This window comes from Leopardus geoffroyi, chromosome B4 (genome assembly GCF_018350155.1).
Source record: "Leopardus geoffroyi isolate Oge1 chromosome B4, O.geoffroyi_Oge1_pat1.0, whole genome shotgun sequence".
In the NCBI taxonomy this organism is placed as follows: domain Eukaryota; kingdom Metazoa; phylum Chordata; class Mammalia; order Carnivora; family Felidae; genus Leopardus; species Leopardus geoffroyi.
Genome location: NC_059341.1, coordinates 56889694 through 56909548, shown reverse-complemented (window position 1 = coordinate 56909548; position 19855 = coordinate 56889694).

Below are 19855 nucleotides of genomic sequence, written 5' to 3'. Positions count from 1 at the left end.
ATGTAAGTTAAAATTCATCAAACTTATGCAAATAATTATTGCATGTAATTGTACTTCAATAAAATAGTGTTAGAGTAAAAAAAAAAAAATGTCCTGGGGCTGGGGGTGGGGGTGGGGAGGAACAGAGATTAATTATAAATGGGCATGAGGGAGCTTATTAGGAGTATCAGAATGTTCTAAATCTGATTTATAGTGACAATTGTACCATTTAATAAATTTGCCCCCCCCCAAAAAAAAACATTTTAAAAAAGGAGTTTAAAAAATGTAAGGATACAGAAAGGTTTAAACTGTTATAAAAAATATAACAGGAAAATAATAAAGAAAGTTGTGTAGCTGCATTAATATCAATCTAGGGGCACCTGGTGGCTCAATCAGTTAAGTGTGTGACTCTTGGTTTCAGCTCAGGTCATGATCTCACAATTTCTGAGTTTGAGCCCACTTTGGGCTCTGTGCTGACAGTGCAGAGCCTGCTTGCAATTCTCTCTCTCTCTCCTTCTCTCTGCCCCTCCCCTGCTCACTGTCTCCATCTCTTTCAGAAGACTTTAAACTTAAAAAAAATATGTTAGTCAAAATAATCCTTAAGGAAAAGTTATTGTAGATAAGAAGTTGTGTTATATAATGATAAAATGTTTAATACACCAAGAAAATCTTTAAATGTAGCCTCGAAGTCAAAGTAAAAATTGGCAGAACTACAAGGAAAAATTTTTAAATCTACCTTCATAATAGAACATCTCAACAAATATTTCTCAGAAATTGATAGATCAGATAGAAAAATAATCAGTAAGGTTATGAAAGATTTGAGCAGTAAAATTAATAAGTTTGATCTAATGGACATATACAGACTATTCAACCCAACAAGTGGAGGTTCTTTTCAGGCACAAAGGGTATATTTACAGACTAACCATGTGTCAGACCATAATTATAACAAGCCTCAACCAATTTCATTTACCTCAAAACAATGAGATTAAAAAGTCAATAATCAAAACTCTACTAGTTAAGAACTATTTAAAAATGCCCTTTTAAACTGGTTGGCCAAAGAAGAAACAATACTGGAAATAAGATAATCAGAGGTGAGAGTTTTGCTATCAGAGCAGAGAAATGGTGTGGTTGTTGGGGAAAAACAATGTGGCATTCATGGAGATTTAGGTTTTGTTTTGAGATGAGAGATATAGGGGCACCTGGGTGGCTCAGTTGGTTAAGCGACAGACTCTGATTTCAGCTCAGGTCATGATCTCCCAGGTCGTGAGATCTGACAGCTCAGAGAGCCTGCTTGAGATTCTCCCTTAAAAAAAAAAAAAAAAAAAAAAAAAAAAAAAAAAAAAAAAAAAAAAAGATGTAGGATATAGTAGTTCTTAAATAGCTTTTAACTAGTAGGGTTTTGATTATTGACTTTTTAATTTCATTGTTTTGAGGTAAATGAAATGAGGTAGAATAATGAGAAGGATCCTTAAGAAATGGAGGAAATGATGCTGCTGGTTGGGGCAGGGGCATGTAACTGAAGAGGCAGAGTCCTTAGGAAACTGAGATGGATAGAATCTACTACACAGTGGAGAGATTTCCCTTATTGTCCATACATTGCAACAGGAAGAAAGGCAGAGGTTATAGGAACATATGCAGGTAGAAAAGGAATTTTGGAGATGAACAGCTCTGATTGCTTCGTTTTCTCAGTAATATAAGCGGCAAGGTAATCAATTTATAGTGAGGAATGGGAAAGGTATGCTGGAGGTTTGAGGGGAAAAAACAATGTGTGTGAACTTTGTCTTGGTGAGTGGGACAAAGATTAGGGAAATACAGTGAGGTTGTCATTAGGCAATTCTAAAGCCCTCTTAAAATTTTTACTTGTAAATTTAAAGGAAGTCCAGTAGCCAGGAAGTGTATTTCTTTCTTTAGTCATGACACATTGTTCTGGAGCATTGCTAAGTGTGCAGTGATCTAGATATACCCAAAGGTTGGAATTTTGCCAAGAGAGGAACAAGGAAGAATAAAACACCAAGAGAAAGACAGAAGGAATCCCAAGGATGGACAACAGAATCTAAACTCAGTAAGAGGGAAGGTGATCAACAGTGTAAATAAAGGCAGTTGTGTCAAATGTGATCTGAGAATATAAGCCCACTAATCCATTTCAGAAATGTTGGGGAACTTTTTAAATTTCCTGAGGTCACGTAAATAGAAGCTCTAGTTTATCTTCACTATATTTAAAAAGCAAGGGTGTCATATCCTGGCACCTAAAAATGAAGTTTTGAGCCACTGTATATTTTATCTAATTTCATTTTCATAACAACCTTAATAAATTGCAGACTTAAATTCCCTGGGGGTGGTGGCCATGTTTATCTTGATCACTGCCATATTCTTGGCTCTTAGCAAAGTACCTGGCCCACAGAACATGCTTAATAATTATGTCTTTAATATAGTGATTACTCCTTAATTTAAGGAATAAAAGTTAAAAACCACAATGGTTACAGAACTTTTCTAAAGTCCAAGAAACAAAAATAAACAGAGCCAGGTTAGAACTCAGTCTTCTTACTTCTAGACCAATTCTTTTTCCACTGCCCCACTGCTACCCCAGGATAGATAACATGAGGCCGATGTGGAGGCAGTGAATTATCCTAAAGGAACCACCTAAATCTCCTATGCTGTCCTTGTGTATTTCTCCCTCAGTTGAGCTAAAGGAAGCATGTGAAAAACTGGAGTAGATGGGGGAATTGGGGGAGGGGAGACAGGAAATGATTCAACAGGCCATATCCTTGAGTAATGGTTTCCATTTTTTTTTTATTTTGATCCACTGCTAAGATGCAAATTGTCTCAATCAGTTCAGGCTATTATAAGAAATATCACAGACTGGGTGGCTTAAACAACAGATATTTATCTCTTATAATTCTGGAGACTGGGAAGTCCAAGTTCAAATTGCCAGCAGATTTGTTGTCTGGTCAGAACCTCACTTCCTGGCTTGTACACAGTCACCTCCTCATTATATCTTCACATGTCCACGAGACATCAATATTCTTGTTTCTCTTTTTGTAAGAGCACTATTCCCATTCATGCGGGCTTCACCCTGATGACCTAATATTACCTCCCAAAGGCCTCACCTCCAAATACTATCATACTGGTGATTAGGGCTTTAATATATGCATTGGGTGAGGGTATGGGGAGACAATCTATAGCACACATATTATACCACAACCCACCATTTATACCCACACATATACTTCCCTCCCTGCTACACACACACACACACACACACACACACACACACACACTGACACAAAAGTTTCATGAAGCAATACTTACCCTTACTTATGAGTATCTACCCTTACTTGCGAACATAAACTCTGATATTTCCTATCATATTCTATTATTTTTATTCTATTCTATTTCTTTAATGCTGGTAGGAATTAATTAGGTTTTCCAACCCTAGTAGGTACCCATCTAAAGTCTGAAAAATACTACCATTGAATGACTTAAGTCCTTGCTATTCTTTCTTCTTTCCAGCTTTCCAGTAGAAGGCAGTGGTCTCAATAATTTGTTTGTTGTCGTTGTTTTACTACCTATGGGTTAGCTTATGATCACCGTCATAATAATGCAGCCACCTTACATTCATAAAATACTTTATAGTATTCTGAGTGCTGACTCCTACTTTGTTTCTATGCAACACCCCCAGACTGGTGACTTAAGCAGAGAGATGCGTTATCTACATTTTATGGTTTAGAAGAGTAAGGTTAAAATACATTAAATGACTTGACCAAAGACACAGAGTGAATTAGCAGCACATCTATAACCAGTAACTGACTGTCCTGCCTCCAAATCAGTATTCTTAATTGTGTCCCTATCACCAAAAACCAAAATGTGAGACAACAATTGAATTCTACTACACTTTTGGGAAACTCAGAATAAAGGAAATAGGTGGTGTAATAGAAAAGAAAAAGGATCCTGCTTGGAAATCAAAAGAGTGGAGGGAAGCATATGAGAGACAAAGTAAATGCTAATGTCCTATGGACAATGAGCTAATATTAATATATATGTGTAGGCATGCATACAACGTAGGACAGCTTATTACTAAAATCATGTAAAACAATAAGCACTTATCCTTATTTGCTACCTCATTTATGTTGGACTAGCATTCAGACTTAAAACTAATGTCTTTGTTCTAATTATCAAATTAACAGAAGTCTGGTTTTCAACAGTAAAACATGAAAAATAAAAGGCTATTCAGAACTTCTTGCCATTTAAAGAAACCATGCCTCCATTCTCCTTGGCATCAGGAGAAATATTCCCTCAGGAAATTAAAAATCATCCACCATTGTGTTCCTATCTTACTACCATGTTACAATTACAGAAGCACTAAAGATTAGAAGACAAAAGCCTTAGCTATTTTTAGAGACAAAATTATTACCTATAAGAACATACACTACCTCCTGTTTTTATACACACTTTATAGATCCTAGGTAAAATAGATGGTGATAACAAATTAAACCTCTATTTAAATTGAATAATGGTAGAAAGTGAACAAGCACTGGTTCCAGATAAAACAAATAACAACGAAGAGAAGCACGTGTGTTTTTCCTTCCTCCACTGTGTAATGTTGGAAAACTCACACGATAGGAGCTTTTTGCCTTGCCAGTCTTGGCGAAGCAGCTTCTTTATAAGATTTATCAAGTATCAAGTTGGACCACTTCTGTAAGGGATAAAGTACTCAGGAAATGCAATGATACCAATCGTAAAATTGTTTCAAGGAGGGTTTTAAGAATGCTCGTGGGAAGCCAGTGGATGCATCAGAACTTTGGAGGTACGTTGCAAAACATGTTGAATTGACTTTAGGAAACACTTACAAGGTGATTTAAGGACAGCCCTTTGGAATTTATTTTAAACAATGAAAATCAGGTTTAGTGAGCCCATATGGAAAACCAAAGATTTAATTAGAAAAGCACTTAACATTGTCTGCTATATTATAGGAGTTCCTTTCTTGCACAGTGTTTTTATCATTTTTAACTACTCTCTTTGTGTAATCTTGCCCTGTGTTTACCCTACAGTTCCTTTTTGTTTCTTTGTCAACACGCTAACTACAGACAAGCAGATTCTATTATTTTAGCTTACTCAGTGGCTCTTAGATTGTTCATTGAGAAGATCACATCACAACTCTGCACAGCTGTTGGCAACATGTCTTGCCTGAAATAAACAAACAGATTTCATTTCTTCAATATAATTAGAGTTCAGCTAACTTATGTTACCAGTGAATGCAAATGTCCTTTTAAAAATGTGAAAGGTTTTAAATTTAAGATACATGAGTATGCCAGTCTCCAGTGTCTTTTTCTAGGGTTAGAAAAGGGACATGAATATCCATAATATTATTTACACATACAAGCTAAACTTTTGAAACGAATGAATACTCTACATTTCACTTTCAGTTACTAAATCCCCTCTGTAAAAATTGTCGTACCAAGTGGAAACCTTCAAGTACTTTCCTTCTCAGTCCAAGAGCTTCCCTACCTCTGCTTCAGGAGTGACTAGAGTGCACCACTCTGTTGCCTGGTTGGTTCAAAGCTGGGCACATGACACAGCAAGGCCAATCAGAAGGAGTTTTGCTGGAAATAAGCGCAGGGCATTCTCTTTTTCTCTGAGATAAAAACTACTAAAGACCAAATAATCCCAAAACTGACAGGTACTATCTTTACCAATGCAGGGAGAGAACCTATCTCAAAAGGAAATCAACATGGAAAAAGAGCAAAAGCAGGCAAGGAAAGAGCAGTGCCCCAAAGGTATCATTTCACCACTTGAATCCATCGGTGCTTGAGCTAGATGTGGACTTTGAGTTCCAATTTTACATACTCTGGGTTTCTGTCACTTGCAGACAAAATCGTTCTGGCTGCTGTTACAGATGGATTAAGCATTCCCTTTCATTTTATGCCATATTCACAGAAAGTTACCTAAAGAAAAACCGTGAACTTGATCTCTTTGCCTCTTCATGCTTTTTACTTTGGGCCTTCTCTCAGGTCCTAGCCAGCTGCCCTCCTCTGGTCCTCTATGTAGCAGTCTCCTCTTTCCCAAATCCAAACCACCCTGCTTATAAGAAGAACACTGAGGGCGCCTGGGTGGCGCAGTCGGTTAAGCGTCCGACTTCAGCCAGGTCACGATCTCGCGGTCCGTGAGTTCGAGCCCCGCGTCAGGCTCTGGGCTGATGGCTCAGAGCCTGGAGCCTGTTCCTGATTCTGTGTCTCCCTCTCTCTGTGCCCCTCCCCCGTTCATGCTCTGTCTCTCTGTCCCAAAAATAAATAAACGTTGAAAAAAAAAAAATTAAAAAAAAAAAAAAAAAAGAACACTGATAGAAATAATTTATATCTTAGTGTAAACATATTCACTTAACAATCCTCTTAGGAGTGTTTGCAGGTTAAGATTGATCTCCAATTACAGAATGGATGTCTTATTGGAGTTTTTCATGTTATTTTATTTCTGCTGACATCACCACTCAATCTCCAGGGCTAGAAATCTCAAGTAACATTTCATAGCCAAAAGATGGAAACAACCCAAATGTCCATCAACAGATGAATGGATAGCCAATGTGATCTACATACAATGGAATATTGTTCAGCCATAAACAGAATAAAGGTTTGATACATGCTACAGCATGAATGAACCTTGAAAACATTATGCTAAATAAAATAAGCCAGGCATGAAAGAACAAATATTATATGATTCCACTTATATGAAATATCTAGAATAGGCAAATATATGGAACAGAAGGTAGATTAGAGGGAACCAGTGTAAGGAGAAGGAAGATTGGGAGTTAATGATTAACTGAGTTTCTGTTTGGAGTGATGGAAAAGATTTGAAAACAGTGATGGCCATACAACCCCGTAAATATAATTAATTCCACTGAATATACCCTTAAAGTGGTTAAAATGACATGTTTTATGTTATATATATTTTATCACAAAAAATTTAATTATACTATGATACTTCTCTCCTATTGGATTACAAAGATCTAACATTTTAACACTATGTTAGTGCTATTGAGTCTACATGGAAATTGGTAGGCCCACATAATGCTGGTAGGAGTGTAAAAATGGTATAACCCCTATGGAGTAGAATTTTAAAATATCTTTAAAAATTACATATCCCTCTACCTTTTAACTCAGCAATTCCACTTTTAGGTATCTATCTTAGAGATAGACTGTAAAATTACAAAATGACATATGTCCAAAATGGTTCATGTCAGCACTATTTATAACAGCAGATGGCTAGAAAGAAGCTGAAAACAATAGGGGAATGGAAATGACTGAGAGGTTCCCAATTTTCTTCTAAAGACTTTAGTGTTTTTAGAGAAGTTAAAGGTTCACAGCAAAATTGAAAGGAAGTTACAGAGATTTCCCATATACCCGCCAACCCACACATGTATAGCCTTCCCCATTGTCAACATCCTATAAGAGAGTGGTACATTTGTTGCAATTGATGAACCTACACTGACATATCATAATCACCCAAAGTCCATATTTATATTAGGGTTCATTCTTGGTGTTTTACAAAGGTATAATGAGTTTGAACAAAAGTACAGTGAAATTTATCTATCATTATAGTATCATACAGAGCATCTTCATTGCCCTAAAAATCCTCTGTGCTCCACTTATTCAATGCCCCCAACCCCTGATCTTTTTTCAATCTCCATAGTTTTGTTTCTTCCATAATGTCATATAGTTGGAATCAAATAGTATGTAGCCTTTTCAGATTGGTTTCTTTCACTTAGTAATATGAACTTCAGGTTCTCCATGTCTTTTAGTGACTTGATAGTTCATTTATTTTTATCACTAAATAATATCATATTGTCTGTATGTACCATGGTTTACCTATCCATTCACTTATTGAAACACATCTTGGTTTGTTCCAAGATTTGGCCTTTATGAATAAAGCTGCTATAAACATCCATGTGTAGGCTTTTGTGTGGACATAAGCTTTCAAGCCCTTTGGGTAATTATCAAGGAACATGACTGCTGGATTTTATGGTAAAGGCATGTTTGGTTTTGTAAGAAACCAACAAACTGTCTCCAAAGTGGCTGCACCATTTTGCATTTCTACCTACAATGTAATGAGAGTTACTGTTGCTCCATATCCTCAACAGCATTTGGTGTTAATGTTCCAGATTTTGGCTATTCTAATATGTGTGTAGTGATACTTCATGTTGTTTTAATTTTTATTTCCTTAATGACATATGCCGTGAAGCATTTTTTCCATTGGTTATTTTCCATCTGCAAATCTTCTTTCATGAAATATCTGTTAAGGTCTTTAGCCCATTTTTTAATTGGGTTGTTAATTTTTTTACTGTTGAGTTTTAAGAGTTCTTTACATATTTTGGATAATAGTTCTTTATGAAAAGTGTCTTTCGCAAATGTTTTTTCCTAGTTTGTGGCTTGTCTTCTCTTTCTCTCTGCACTGTTTTTTTGCAGAGCAGGAACTTTTAATTTTAATGAAGTCTAGCTTATCAATTATTTGTTTATGGATTATGACTTTGATGCTGTATCAAAAAAAAAAAGTCATCACCATATCCAAGGGCATGTAGGTTTTATCCTGCTATCTTTTAGAAGTTTCACAGTTTTCTGTTTTATATTTTGGTCTGTGATCCACTTTGAGTTAATTTTCGTGAAGGACATAAGGGTGTAAGGCCTGTGTCTAGGTTCATTTTTTTCATTTGGATAACCACTAGTTCTAGCACCATTTTTTTAAAAGACTATCTTTGTCCTTTTGTATTGCCTTTGCTCCTTTATAAAAGATGGGTTGACTAGATTTATGTGGATCTATTTCTGGGCTCTCTATTTTGTTCCACTGATCTGTTTGTCTGTTCTTTAATCAATAATAAAGATTCATAATAAGATTTGTAGTAAGTCTTGAACTCAGATTTGGTAATTGTCCTTCAATATTGAGTTGGCTATTCTGGGTCTTTTTGCCTCTTTGTATAAACTTTAGGGTAAATTTGTCAACATTCATAAAATAACTTTCTGGGAATTTTATCAGAATTGCATTGAATCTATAGACTGAGTTGGGATTAACAGACATTGTGATAATATTGAGTCTTTCTATCCATGAACATGGAATATCTCTCATTTATTTAGTTTTTTGACATCATTCATCAGAGTTTAGTAGGTTTCTTCATGTAGATCTTATACATATTTAGATTTATATCTAAAAATTTCATCTTGGGGGGTGCTAGTATAAATAGTATTGTGAGGTGGCTCAGTTGGTTAAGTATCCAACTTCAGTTCGGGTCATGATATAATGGTTTGTGAGTTTGAACCCCATATCAAGCTCTGTGCTGACAGCTCAGAGCCTGCTTCAGATTCTGTGTCTCCCTCATTCTCTCTGCCTCTCCCCTGCTCTCACTCTGTCTCTCTCTCTTAAAAATAAAAATAAAAATAAATTAAAATAAATAAATAAATGGTATTGTGTTTTTAATTTTAAATTCCACTTGTTCATTGCTGGTATATAGGAAAGCAATTGACTTTGGTATATTAACCTTGTATCCGGCAACCTTGCTATAAATGCTTATTTGTTCCAGGAGTAGTTGTTGTTTTTGGTCAATTAATTCAATTTTCACATAGACTATCGTGTCATCTTCCAACAGGATTTTATTTCTTTCTTCCCAAGCTGTATACCTTTTATTTCCTTTCTCCTTTTCTCCTTTTATTTTTCTTTTCTTAGCCAGGACTTCCAGTATGATGTCGAAAAGAAGTGGTGAGAGGAGACATCCTTGCCTTGCTACTGATCTTAATGAGAAAGTTTCGATTTTCTTACCATTAAGTATAATATTAGCTGTCATACTTAATGGCAAGTATGGTAAGAATATTCCTTATCTGGTTGAGGAAGTTCCCTCTATCCCTAATTTATTGAATGTTTTTATCATGAATGAGTATTGGATTTCATCATTTTTTTTGTATATATTGCTGAAATTATGCGATTTTTCTCTTTTAGTCTGTTGATGTGATGGTACATTAATTGATATAGCAATGTTGAGCCAGTCTTGCATACCTAGGATAAATCCCTCTTGGTTGTGGTACATAACTCTTTTTATACATTGTTGGATTTGGCTTGCTAATATTTTGTTTAGGATTTTTACATCTATGTTCATGAGAGATACTGGCCTACAGTTTTAATTTCTTGTAATGACTTTGTCTGGTTTTGATATTAGGATAATAATAGTCTCACAGAATGAGTTAGGAAGTATTATCTCTGCTTCTATCCTCTGAAGAAGACTGTAGAGAATTGGTATAATCTCTTCCTTAAATATTTAGTAAAATTCACCAATGAACCCATCTGGGGCTAATTCTTTTTGTTTGGGAAGGTTATTAATTACTGATTCAATTTGTTTACTAGATATCAGCCTATCTAAATTGTCTGTTTCTTCATGTGTGAATTTTGGCAAATTGTGTCTTTCAAGGATTTGGTCCATTTCATCTAGGTTATCAAAGCTATGGACATAGAATTCTTCATAGTATTTTTTTTTATTATCCTTTTAATGTCCATGGGATCTAGGGTGATATCCATTCTTTCATTTCTGATATTTGTAATTTGTGTCATCTCTCTTTTTTCTGTTAGTTAGCCTGACTAGAAGATTATCAATTTTACTGATCTCTATTAAGAATCAGCTTTTGGCTTCATTAATTTTCTCTCTTGATTTCCCATTTTCAATTTCATTGATTTCTACTCTAATACTTATTATTTCTTTTCTTTTGTTCAGTTTGTATTTAATTTGCTTTTGTTTTTCTAGTTTCCTAAGGTGGAAACTTATATGATTGAGTTTAGATCTTTCTTCTTTCCTAACACATTCATTCAATGCTATAAGTTTCCCTCTAAGCATTGCATCCAATGCATCGCACACATTTTGATAAATTGTGTTTTCATTTCATTCAGTTTTCAAAATATTTTCAAACGTCTCTTGAGATTTCTTCTTTGACCCATATGATGTGTATTGCTTAATCTCCACATATTTGGGGTTATTTCAGTTATCTTTCTGTTATTGATTTCTGGTTTAATTCCATTGTGGTCTGAGAGCAGAAATATGATTTCTATCCTTTTAAATTTGTCAAGGTGTATTTTATGGCCCAGAGTGTGGTCTGTCTTAGTGAATGTGAGCTTGAGAAGAGTGTATATTCTTCTGTCTTAGATAAAGTAGTCTATAGATACCAGCTGGTATCCAGTTGATTGGTGGCATTGTTGAGTTCAATTATGTCCTTACGGATTTTCTGCCTACTGGATCAGTCCATTCTGATAAAGGGATGTTGAAGTCTCCAACTATGATGGTGGCAGATTTGTTTATTTATCCTTGCATGTCTACCAAGTTCTGTTTCCCATAGATTAATGTTCTTTTGTTAGTCACATACATACTAAGGAGTGTTATGTCTTCTTAGAGAATTAACCCTTTGTCATGGTATGTGCACTTCTTTACTGTTGATAACTGTCCTTGCTTTGAAGTTTGCTCTTTCTGAAATTAAAATATGTACTCCTGCTTTCTTTTGTTTAGTATTTGCAAATACATTTTTCTCCATCCACTTATTTTCAATCTATATGTGTCTTAATATTTAAAGTGGGTTTCTTGTAGACAACATATAGTTGGGTCTTGTTTTATGATCAACTCTGACAATCTCTGTCTCTTAATTGGAGCTTTTAAACCATTGACATTCAAAGTGATCGTTGATATTGTTTATGATATTGTTCTTTATGATTAAGAACAGCCATATTTGTTACTGTTTTCCATTTCTTGCCCTCATTCTTTGTTCCTATCGTTTTGTTTTTCACTCTTTTTCTGCTTTTATGGTTTTTGTTTGTTTGTTTGTTCGCTTGATTGGTTGGTTTGGGGGATTTTTCTGCCTTTATGGTTTTAATTCACATTTTATATTATTCCTTTTTCTCTTTTTTCTTAGCATATCAGTTATACTTCTCTTTAAAATATTTTTGGTGGTTTTCCTAGAGTTCAAAATATACATTTGCAACTAATTCAAATCCACTCTCAAATAATCCTATAGCACTTCGTGGGTATTATGATTGTCCTCTAATAACAAAATATTTCTAATTACTTCCATTCCTTGTATCATTGCTGTCATTTATTTCACTTATACATAAGCCTACATAAGCAAATATATGGTATATACGTAATAGTACATAATCAAATATATGGTTATTTTGAACTAACTGCTGTCTGTCAGATCAATTAAAAATAAGAAAAATAAAAATGTTTCTTTACTTCCACTTATTCTTCCTTCAGTGCTCATCATCTATCTTTATGTAGATCCGAGTTTCTGACCTATATCCTTCCTCTCTCTAAAGAACTTCTTTGAATATTTCTTCCAAGGCAGGTGTTCTAGCAACAAACTCCCTCAATTTTTGTTTATCTGAGAAAATCTTTATCTCTCTTTGACTTTTGAAGAATAATTTCACTAAGGAGAGAATTCTAGATTGGTAATTTTTTTTCTCTCTCTCAACACTTTATTTGATTCTACTCTCTTCTTGCTTGCACAGTTTCTGAGGAGAAGTTGGATGCGATTCTTATCTTTGTTCTTCTATAGATAAGGTATTTTTTTCCTGTGGCTTATTTCAGGATTTTTTCTTTGTCTTTGATTTGCTTTAGTTTGAAAATGATATGCGTAAATGTAGTGATTTTTTTCTTTTTTTTTTTTTTTTCTTTTTTAGCATTTATCTTGCTTGGTGTTCTCTGAATCCTAGGTCTGGTGGTCTAGTGTCTGAGAATAATTTGGGAAAATTCTCAGTCATTGCTGTTTTAAATATTTCTTTTGTTTCTTTCTCTTTTTCTTTTCATTCTGGCATTCCCATTATGTGTATGTCAAATCTTTTTTAGTTGTCCCATAGTTGGATATCCTATTCTGTTTTTTAGCCTTTGTTCTTTTTGCTTTTTGGTTTTGGAAGTTTCTACTGTTATATCCTCAAGCTCAAAGACTGTTTTCTCAGCCATGTCCAATTTTGTTACAGTACTTTTCATCTCACAGTTCTTTATGGTTCTTTCCTCCCGTTCTTTCTCTCTGCTTCCATGGCTCATCTGTCCTTGCATGCTGTACTTCCTTATCCACAGAGAACTTACATATTAATCATAGTTGTTTTAATTTTCAGTCTGATAATTCCAACATTCCTGCCATGTCTGATTCTGATGCTTGCTCTATCTTTTCAAATTGCATTTTTTGCCTTTTAGTATTCCTTCTAATTTTTTCTTGATAGAAATATATGAGGCATCAGGGAAAAGAAATTGCTATAAATAGGCCTTTAGTAATGTGATGATAACGTGTGTGAAGGAGGGGATGATGTGAGGAGAGGGGAAGCATCCTATAGTCCTATAATTAGGTCTCAGGCATATAGTAACACCTCTGGACTAGGAACTTCACAAGTGTTTCTCAGTCCCCTGCCCCTTCGATGGGATAGAATGACTACTGCTGTCTAGGATTGGGTATTTCCCTTCCCTAGATCAGTTAGGCTCTGATAATACCCCAGCAGGTTAGATTCAATTAACTACTTTCTTCTGAGGACAGGGATATGTAAGAAAAATAGAGTGCTCAGCATATTTCAAAATGATCATTTTCCCCTCCCCCCTGCTAGAAGCAAAGGGGATTTTTCTCTAATATTTACTGTGAAAGCCTGGTTGAGATCCTAAGATAAAATACAGAAATGTGGGGGGCGGGTACTGATGACCGAGTTTCCCTGGAGTTTTTATCTCTCACAGTTGTCCACACTGAGCTAGCAATTCATCAATTACAACTCAAGTTCTCTTACCCTGGTACTGGTTCCTTCAGGCAGTCTGTGCTTTAGTAAGCCATGACTCCCTGTGTTCACCTGTCTCTCTAATGTCGGGGGCAGTGGTTTACCCTGTGTCCTCACCTCTCTTACAGATCCAAGAAGAGTTGTTGATCTTTTGGTCTGTTTAGCTTTTTCCTTGTTAGATGGAGTATCAACTTCCAAGCTTCTTACATGTGGAACCAGAAACCCAAACTTTCTTGATTACAACTTCCTCATTGAGTCAGTAATATTATTTAACAGAATGCCTAAACAAAAAGAAATACCTAACAGTTCTGTTTATTAAGTAGTTAGGCCCATGCAACCTAAATATTTATGTCCCAATATCTTAGCAGCCATTTAAAAAAGAATAACAGACATCAATTGAAATAAAGCGTAATTCTGTTCTCAAATAACCACAGTTGCTTAGCAAGGGGACATGTGTACCTATGGGACACTATGCAACTTCTGAAACCCTGGAATCAGATGGAACACCTTCCGCATTTTCTACTCCATATCATTTCAGTGTGGTATTTGCTTTTATCACAGCAACCACCAAAAACCCAGCTTTGCAAACATATGACATCAACAACAAGAATATAGCACAATCTAATATTGAAACAGTGATTTACTTCAAGCTAGTTATTGTGCAGTCTGACAAATATCAAATATTACTGTGTTTCTCTCAAGAATTTAGAATATCCCACAGTGCCCCTGAGAGTTTGCTGCAGTGCCCTGGGGATTGATAAATAGTACATCTACCCAAAGGAGTCATATGTAGCTATAAACAGTTGTGAGGAATATCTCTATATCCTCCTGTGAAATGATCTTCAGTATGTATTATTAGAAGAAAAAGTGTATAAAACATATTATTAAAAGGAAGCATAAATATGAATGTATCTTATATTTAAAAGAGGAAGGAGAAACTATACAATTTTTTTCTAATATTTACCTGTAGGCACAGGAAATTAATAAAGTAGAGGGGTCTGAGATAAAAGTTAGACTCTTCTATATATACCTGATTTTTTGGATTTGATTTAGGAAACTTATACATGTTTCACATTATTATAAAATAATTTTTGAAAGCAATCTTTAAAAATAGTAATCTAAATAAAGCAGATGAGCTTAACTGCATATAGATTTTGTGGCATAACCACACAGAGTAACTATTTAATGTGATTTTAGAACACAAGAATTAAAAGGTAGTGGGAAATTCTTCAAAGGTATTAAGAACTGCAAAAGCATATCAAGCTGTTGCCAGTTATCATATTCTTGCTGGTAGTGTTGGTATTGTTACTCTGAGACTGTTTCATGTGTACTATGGGTTAAAACAAATAAGCAATTATGTTGGAGTTGTTGAGAATTGGTATTCTTGACATGAAAGACAGTAGATACAGATGGAAGCTATATAAGAATAAGTAAAAGAATCTTAGTCCTATAGTTGAATTCAAAGAGTCAGTATGGGTTCATGATATATTGTCTTAAGATATACATATAGTTCTTTACTCCCAAAGTAGCATCCAGCATCAGTCCTGCCCTACAGATGAAAGTCAGTGTAACATTATAACTAGTTAATTCATTTTCACTTTAGTGAAGACAGTGTCCTCAGGGCCCTCCTGGGAAACAGGCAACTGAAGGGTTCTCTAGTTTTGTATAATTAATACAGATCAATATACCCAATTCTATTAGCCTTTCTACCTCTTTCTCGGTTCTCAGCCAAGACAGTTCCAGCAACCCAATTTCATATAATGTGGTCTGTTTTTCCCCCCAAGCTTTGAGAAATCATCCCAGTAATGCATTAGGATTGGTTCCAGGTCTACTTGTGAGAACATTAAGTCCTAAGTCATGGAAGGATGTACCGTATCAATGTACTCTCACTTAATGCAGCTTTATATTCTGTCCCTCAGCTACATCAATTTGAAGTCCATTCTAAAGTATTTACCTTGTACATATTAACCAGGTCCTGTAGATGTGGGGGTGACTAATCTCTTTATTCACATACCAAAGACAAGTTCCAACTGGGCCATGCTAAGGCCTACCTTAGTTATTAGTTTAAAATAATGAGATGTAAAGGCAGATCCAAAGAGGACAAGTACTATGTTATGACTATTGCTTCAGATAAGTACTTTGCATGATATCTAGGCAAAGAGAAGTCTCTATCTTTGAAAAATAGGGAGTGGGTGAGCAGGTCAATTCTATTGGCAAACAAGGTATCTGAGAGTTGAACTTTCCCAAAATATATCCACCCAGATATTTCTATCTTACTTCTCTAGGGCCACTCCTTCCCTAAGGGTCTTGGTTTTACTATAGAAGACTTTATTGGGGCTATAAATACAGCCTACTTTCTAACTCCACTAACCTCACAATTAGGTCCTGGGCCTAATTTTTAGCACTAGCTGCCCTCTTACTTCAGAATGTGAGGTTCTCTTTGAATGCTACCCTGCTGGCCTTCTCCCTTTCACACTATACATTCAATTGATAGTGACCATCCTGAACCAGATATTTCCTTTCTTTGGCACTTAACAACAAGCAACCAGAATCATAATTTTTATAATTATTATTGCCCTTGTATCTCTTAACTACTAGAGCAATTGTATAAGCAGAACATCTCCTTCCAGCTATTCCCAAGACAACTAACCACAGGTGGGAGTCCTAGTAACTGTGATGCTACAGTATCACAAGTACCGTGATCACCACACTTCACTCAGAAATGTGAGCTATTTTGGGGTGCCTGGGTGGCTCAGTCAGTTAGCTCTTGGTTTCAGCTCAGCTCATGATCTCACAGTTCATGGGATTGGACCCCATGTTGGACTCTGTGCTGATAGCACAGGGCCTCCTTAGGATTCTCTCTCCCTCTCTCTCTGCCCCTTCCCTGCTTGTGTGCGCTCTCTCTCTCTCTCTCTCTCTCTCTCTCTTTCTCAAAATAAACAAACAAAAACCAGAAAAGAATCTCCTTATCTTTCCCCCTGTCATATACCTCATTGGATCTGTTGAATCTTTCCTGGGTTTCAAGGTCTAATTAACCTATCAAATCTTCTATTATCATCTCAGTTGAAATTACTTCATCTGTTCTCCACCTTACCAGACCTGTTACCATAGCACTTTATTTTTATTTATATCTCAGAACTCTATACATTTTTCACAGTAATAAAGTTATTTGAAAAATAGCTATCTTGCCTGCTAGATTTGAGTTATTTGAGGACAAGGGACCAAATCCTACTGGCATTTTGAAACATCATTAAACCAGAACAGTGCTTAAAATACAATTTTCTTTAATAAACAACTATGAAACTGTTCTTTTTTTTCTTTTGAAATTATTCTATTCATTCACTCAACAAATATTTATTGAATGCCTACTAAGTACTAGACACAGTGCTAACTACTTGAGATATAACAAAAAGACAGAAAAGCATGAAAGCTACCTCCCCCCATCTCTACCAAAAATATTCCATTTTTTCCTATGAATTACTACCATAAGTAATTTTTAACTCTTTCCCCGCCTCATTCTGCCCCCATGTAACTACAATAATAGGTAATATGTATTGCACACATACTATGGGCCAGACTGTGTTGCTTATTTAAACTCACTTAATTTTCATAACAACCAAACAAAGGTTGAATTATTAATTCAGTTTTATAAATCTGGTACTGGAAGTAAGAGAGATAAGTAATTTGCTCAAAAGTATAATGCTAGCAAGGAGAGGGCTGTGGGAACAGCTGGGACTCAAAACACTGTTTTATACTGTCTATGTGATTTTCATTCTTACTGCTTCTCAAAATGCCCTCTCTAAGCATGGTATCTCCATGTCTGCTGATAATACTAACTGGAATGCCCTCCTACCTCCATCCATCCAAACCCTTGAGCTAGTAATTACTATAATTATATCTCTCTCCAACACTGTTTATGTTTTTTGTTGAGAGCATATCAAACTTTGACTTTCTCTATTTTAAGCTACAGAAAAGATTGTTACCAGTGATGAAGTTTTGATAGTAAGAAATTCATTCTCTTTCTCGTTATCTTTTTTCCTTTGATGTTCTGTACCTTTATGCAATGAACATTTAAACTTCTCTTCGAAATGCAGACAGAATAAAATTATTAGCAGAATCACCATAAGCAGATTCTTTTTTTTAGATAAATTTTGGTTTAGATATTTCACTATTTTCCTTAGGTTAGACAATAGGGTATGGAGGTGGGGTGGAGAAAGGCTAAAATGTTGTTAGAATACAAAACAAAATGGGATGGCTGGGTGGTTCAGTCAGTTAAGCATCTGACTTCGGCTCATGTCATCTTACGGTTTGTGGGTTTGAGCCCCACATCAGTCTCTGTGCTGACAGCTTGGAGACTGGGGCCTGCTTCGGATTCTGTGTCTCACACTCTCTGTCCTCCTCCCCCACTCACGCTCTCTCTGTCTCTCTAAAATAAATAACATTTAAAAATTAAAAAAAAAAAGAATAAAAAGCAAAATGTCCTCAGGGAAAAAAAATCATTTGACTTCTGTGTAACAGCCAATGGGAAAATGAGGAAGAAGAAGAAGAAGGAGAAGGAGAAGAAGGAGAAGAAGGAGAAGGAGAAGGAGAAGGAGAAGAAGAAGAAATTTTTAAGTAAATATGCAGTTAGCAGAATTATTAATGATTTTAAAGCTCTTTCTAATGTAATTTATATTATTTAATTAATTTTCAAATTCTAAATTGTATTAGTCACTGATGTGGTCTCTGTGTCATGCATACATTGAAACTGTGTTAAGTATTTTTAAGGTTCTATTGTGATGCCTGGTGTAGGATTGGCAGTATTTAAATGAGTCTGGCCTGCAGCTCATCATCTCAGGCTGTGAATTCATTAAACTTGAAAAGAGGCAGGCAAAAGATTCATTTTGGAGGGGAAATATCCAGGAGGATAAGCAGGTTGGTCCAGGAGTTGCTGTTGGGTGCCTTTGAAGAATGGTAACTCACCTTTCCCTAAAAAAGAACGGAGTGTTTCGGCATATGGTGCTTGCAAACACACATGCACTCTCCTGGTAAAAGAAAACAACCCTTGATCACTTAAGCTGTCCAAATGGAAATTATCCTACTATCTCATTCATCACTGCTCCATTCAAGCACTATATAATTCATTTCCTACTTTGGGGCCTCTGTATACTATCACAAGTGCTACTGCAATATTTAGTGTTTCAGGTTGGAAATGTGAAGTGATGCATAGACACAGTACTTAGTGTGAGATGATTACAGAACACTGTGACTTGTAAAAGGTTCTCAGAAATAAATACGTTTATGAGTTAACTTGAGATCTTAATGTTGAAAGGACAACAGCCAATGAAATTGTCTGCATTTTCTGAAGATGTGGTTTTCTGGTGAGATAATATTGGACTCTGAAGCTTCTCTTACTCACAGTGAAGTACACTTAAAACTGACTTTAAGGATTCATTTTGCACGCTTAAAAATCTACCTTTAGGAAAAGTGGGACTGGCTGGTAACCTAGCGTGGAAAGTGAAAGAAATGAACAAATATACTCACTCTTCCTGTGGGAATCCCAGGCCTAAAAAGTAATGTAAGGAGACAGTTTGCTTTCCTTTTCTTCTTCACAATCACCATAAAGTGATAATGACCTCAGGAGTCTGTGTGTGGCCCATTTGATGTGGTTTGGGCTTAAGGAAAAAGCTAAAGGCTAAATGTATTTTAAGTGGGCTAAAACCAAGATAAATACATCCCTGAGGTCATTGTTTCCATTAGTTGACAGCATGTATACAATATTAAAAGCATTGTAAAAACAATATACACTTTTCTAATGTTTTACTTTGGAAGACTAGTTATCTACACTCACTTTCTGAACACTGACTCAAAGTAAAACTTTTATTCCTTAGGAGAAACAATGTTTAAACAGACAAGCAACAAACAAACAAGTATAAACTATGGTTTACAGAACAGAGTAGCTTTAGTTCAATAAATACCCTAAACACAGAGTTACATAAAACAAGCCATGGAGGCTAATTATAGTGCATGTTACACATGCATAGAAGTGTTTAGCAGTTTTTAGCAGATTGCATAGTTAATTGATCTGTATAAAATATATCCCACCTACTTCTAAAATCAATTGAGGAGGCAA